This window comes from Cajanus cajan, chromosome 9 (genome assembly GCF_000230855.2).
Source record: "Cajanus cajan strain Asha chromosome 9, NIPB_CcT2T_4, whole genome shotgun sequence".
NCBI lineage: Eukaryota > Viridiplantae > Streptophyta > Magnoliopsida > Fabales > Fabaceae > Cajanus > Cajanus cajan.
In genome coordinates this window covers 41,914,690-41,919,703 of record NC_138525.1, presented here as the reverse complement: position 1 = coordinate 41,919,703, position 5,014 = coordinate 41,914,690, and the positions used below count along the sequence as shown (strand labels likewise).

The window sequence follows — 5,014 nt, the reverse complement described above, 5'->3', positions numbered from 1 at the left end:
AGGAAGGAGCGAGCGAGCTTGTAGAGCGAGGAAACGCCAAAAAGCTTCCCAGTTTTACTCAATATATAAAAGCACGCTTCAAAAGGTTTCTTCTTAAATCCTTCCTTTTACTGCTTTCTGTGTGCATATTTAAACTGTCATCATGTAGATAGTTAATTTATAATCGCTTATAATAAATAGGGGTAATTTAGTAATTTTACGCTATTATTTTAGAAATAATCTGTCATAGGGAACCCGAAAGGGGCGCTGTGGGGTGCTAACACCTTCCCCACGCGTAACCGACTCCCTTACCCGACTCTGGTTGTAATGGCCAAAGTTGATTTATAAAATCAATTGCCTTATCCCTTTTTCCAATGTTTTGAGTAAAACATTGGTGGCGACTCCACGAACCCTCCTTTTGCGAAAACCACTAATCCATGGAGGGTCCCGCTTGGGATTAATATGGATTGGTGAGACTTTTAATAAAAAAATTGGATAAGATCGACAAGGTCTCAGTTTGAGAACAAGTCGTTCTAATAATCCAATACATTTTCAAAACTAAAATAAAAGCGAGCCCGACCGTCTTCGCGAATGCCGAAGGCCCGTTCGGGCCGGTGGCGACAGGGCTACAGAACCAATACGGCCGTATTGAAATTTTTGAACTTCAATACGGCCGTATTGAGTTCAATACGGCTGTATTGAAGCTTCAATACGGCCGTATTGATTTCAGTACGGCCGTATTGAAGTTTCAGAAACTTCAATACGCCGTATTGAGTTCACTGCGGCCGTATTGAAGCTTCAATACGGCCGTATTAAGTTCAGTACGGCCGTATTGGGCTTCATTCCCTCCACTTCCTTATTTTGAGCTATTCTAAGACCTCTAGACCTACAGAGAACCCTCCTGGGGCCTTCCAGGAGTCCTTCTGGCTGATCTTCCTTCAGTCTTCGAGAGTCTTCAAGCTTTATTTCCGACCCGGACAATTTTAGGGGTCTACACCTCCTGGTTAGGAATCAATTTATATTTTCCAAATCATGTAATAAAATATAAATAAAGATATTCATTCTGGTCTTTTATCAAGAACGTTCAAATTACAATTCTTAACATACATTTTCCTTGAATTATAAACTTTATCTACGTTATCTCTTCGTTAGAAATTACAAAGAAGAGAAACTAAAGTTATTAAAACAATAACATATTAAACTAAAATAACTATGCCCCGATGTCACATCCTATCAGAGCATGCCCAATTGAAGCCTTTAAGCCTCATCACCAACATCCTCATGATGCTGATCATCTGCAACACAATTTAAAACATATACAAAAACAACAAGGGAGTGAGAAACATCTCACTCAGTTTCAGGTGCAGAAATAACTGCTAGATAGCACACACACACACAACATATATAAGTCACATGTAAACAATACATAAATAGTCAATATCATATATATATACTCATTTATCATGCTTATGATGTCATGGACTCAACTCATAAATGCATGCATGTGGCGCCATACGGAAGATTCACAATTCATCGTTGGTGACCCTAAGGTACACCTGGTTACATCACTGGTGACCCTAAGGTACACCTTGTTAGCATGTTACATCGTGGGTGACCCTAAGGTACACCTTGTTAGTCGTGGGTGACCATAAGGTACACCTTGTTAGCATGTTACATCGTGGGTGACCATAAAGTACACCTTGTTAGTCGTGGGTATGCGGCCTCAGCGGCATACCTGGAGTAATATATGCATATGATGCATGTCATACATTCATAATCTCATGGACTCAACATTTAACTTATTACATAATTTCATTTAGTACATCATATCATTATTTGTCATAGTATCATAATCATAGTTTGTCTCAATAGTTCATTCTTAGGTCTCATGTCATTTGTCCATATTTCACATGGTCATGTCATCAATACTCCTCATAAGGTCCGCATAGGTATTCACAGAGAGCATTTTTGTTCATATTAAAACTCATTTATTATTAACATTAATTTCATACTCATTTATTACTTTCAACAAAGAACAAAGTAAAGTAAATAGAAAATCAAACAGAACAACGGCATCTTCAACAAAGAACAAAATAGAGTAAATAGAAAATCAGACAGAACAACGGCACTTTCAACAAAAACAAAGTAGAATAAATAGAAAATCGGACAGAACAACGGCACCTTCAACAAAAAGCAAAGTAGAGTAAATAGAAATTTAGACAGAACAACGGCAAGGGATTGGGGGCCAATCCGACAAACAACTATCCAACAATTATCCCCACACCCCTGAGCGAGGTTCTCACTCCCCCCCTTACCTGGATAGGCGGAGTTGGAACTTGGGCAGGACCTCCTCCTCTGGATCCCCTCTTTCTTTTCCTTTTCTCTCTCTTTCTCTCTCTCTCTCTTCTCTTTCTCTCTCTAGGATTTCACTTCTTCTCTGTATAAAAATTTTCACCCCCCCTGCCCTATTTATAGGCAAACTGGTGTACCCGGAACGGCCCGTATTGAATTCGGAACGGCCCGTTCCGGATCCTTCGAATTTGTGCAAATTTCTCAACTGGAACGGCCCGTTCCAAAATCGGAACGGCCCGTTCCCAAAAAGCAGAACGGCCCGTTCTAAAACCAGAACGGCCCGTTCTTAATCTCAGCAGAACGGCTCGTTCTCCTTCCGGAACGGCCAGTTCTCCATACCAGAACGGCCCGTTCCAGGCCCGTTCTGGGACTACAAAAACCTCACATTTTCAACATTTGGAACGGCCCGTTCCACTTTTGGAACGGCCCGTTCCGAAACCCAAAATATCCCTATAACTTTATTAAAATTACGAAAATGCCATTAACAAAAATAATAATAATAAAAATTTGGGTGTTACACTAAACACATCAATAGTATAATGACATCTGCACGGATGACATGATCAGTCATAATGGGGGGAGTTGGTCCAACTTTCTTTTCCAATGCGCAATAATGACAACTTTGAACCCACTGTCTCTTCCCATCCTCGTGAATACATGGCGTCGCTTCAAAATTCAGATGCATAATTTTTTTAACTTTTTGTTTTCGTAATTTACATAACTCTTCTTCCTACATATTGATAACCCTAACCCTAACCGTGTCTTTTGGAATTCTCTTCTGCTATTTGCGCATCCCCAACCCAAAATTCCTAATCTGACTCTCTTCTGCGGTGCTGCAACCATGGAGTTGTTCCATGTTCGCACATGCCCAACCAACGTTCGTAGGTATGATTCTCAGTTAGTTTCTTTATTTGGCTATTTTTTTTCTTTTTGTTTTCCTAATTTTGATAACTGTTCTTCGTACATAATCAAAACCCTAACCTAGTTTCTTTTGCTCTTCTCTTCTGCTATATGCGCAACCCCAACCCTAAAATCCTAATCTGTCTCTCTTATCCTGTGCTGCAACCATGCTGTTGTTCCATGTTCGAACATGGCCAACGAACGTTCGTAGGTATTATGATTCTCGCTTCGTTTGTTTATTTGGCTAATTTTTTTATTTACTTTTTCTTTTCCTAATTTACACAACTGTTGTTTTTACATATTCAAAACCCTAATCCAGTCTCTTTTGTTTTGCTCTTGTGCTATATGCGCAACCCCAACCCTAAAATCCTAATCTGACTCTCAGAGTCCCACTAAAGCAAGGCTATCAAGACGCAAACTTCCAGCTCGCACTACGCACTGATTCGGTAAAAAATTTCCTTCTTCTTTATTTGTCTTATTCATTACTAGACGACGAAACAGTTCCACTAATTTAGGGTTTTCATGGCTTATTTTTTCAGGAAACATTGAAAATTCCTAATTTCTTTTTCAAGAAATGGGGAAATGAATTGTCTAGCCACGTCACTGCCGAAGACCAATTCGGCAATACGTATCAAATTAAGGTTAACGTCTGCCTTCAGGGAAACAAGGAAGTTGCTTTATTTGGTGAGGGGATAAAAACAATCGTCCAAAGCTACGCCCTAGACAAAGCCAAGTTGATTTTTTTTCAGTATTTGGGTGATAGCAACTTTGTTTTTACTGTTTGCGCATGTTTTACTCCAATTACACCCCCAAATTTGCCCCCTCATCGGTCAACAATGTTGGCTGCTGGTCAACAAATGTAACAGAATGACAGGCAGTTGTTATGGTCATCTACTATTACGGCTGCAAGGAGGTCCCCCGGGAAGCCACTGGTAATATTGGTTGTTCTTTAACATATTTTTGTTTTCCTTTGCTCTTGTTTTGTCCGGAATTATTTTTTGTATCTCGTATAGGTTTGACATATTTGTTTTCGTTTATTTTTGTAGGCAATACCGGCTAATATGGTATTCAAATATTTCAGAAATCGTCCACAATGGGTGAATGTATTTCTCCCAAACGGGACTCAGGCTATATGGCATATACTGTGGTATCCATACCAAGGCCTCTTTTCAAAAGGATGGTATGACTTCCAGCGTGTTTGCAAATTTAATGTGAATGATAAGGTTCACTTTTGGACGAAGGAAGGGGGAGGCGTTTTGGAGGTTTCTGTCACTCGGGCTTGATCTGCGTCCCTTCCATTTCTGTATTTTATCGAACTTTTTAATGTTGTTCTTTGTTTTATTTTTCGAACAATCACTGGTTTGTTAATATTTGTTTATAAATATATATAATTTGGTTTTTTTTGCTTATTCGTTCATCTATATGATGCCAATATGTTATCTGTATGCTATCTGTATGCATATGATTTTATGTTTACTGGATTACCATGTAATCCATACCTAGGTAGAATGTTGTAGAATGTGATATTGGCTTGCAGGCTCAATCAACGCAATGCATGCGATTCAAGTATGTGTCATTATCTTATCTGTATGTTTTTATCATTTGTGGATTACCATGTACTCCATACCTAGGATTCAAGTATGTGTCATTATCTTATCTGTATGTTTTTATCATTTGTGGATTACCATGTACTCCATACCTAGGTCGAATGTCGTACAATTTCATAATGGACTATATCTTATATTATCTGAATTCAATATTTTTTTATATTAATTTTATACTT

At 38.8% G+C, this 5,014-nt stretch overlaps 1 long non-coding RNA gene across 1 annotated transcript; it reads right to left on the bottom strand.

Annotated features, from left to right (window-relative positions):
* Window positions 1-1,022: 1,022 nt before the first annotated feature.
* On the bottom strand, window positions 1,023-4,143 carry LOC145952211 (uncharacterized). Its single transcript, XR_014429886.1, has 2 exons — window positions 2,295-4,143; window positions 1,023-1,274 (listed from the first exon to the last, which is right to left on the bottom strand). It is a non-coding gene; the product is annotated as an uncharacterized LOC145952211 (long non-coding RNA).
* Window positions 4,144-5,014: the final 871 nt, after the last annotated feature.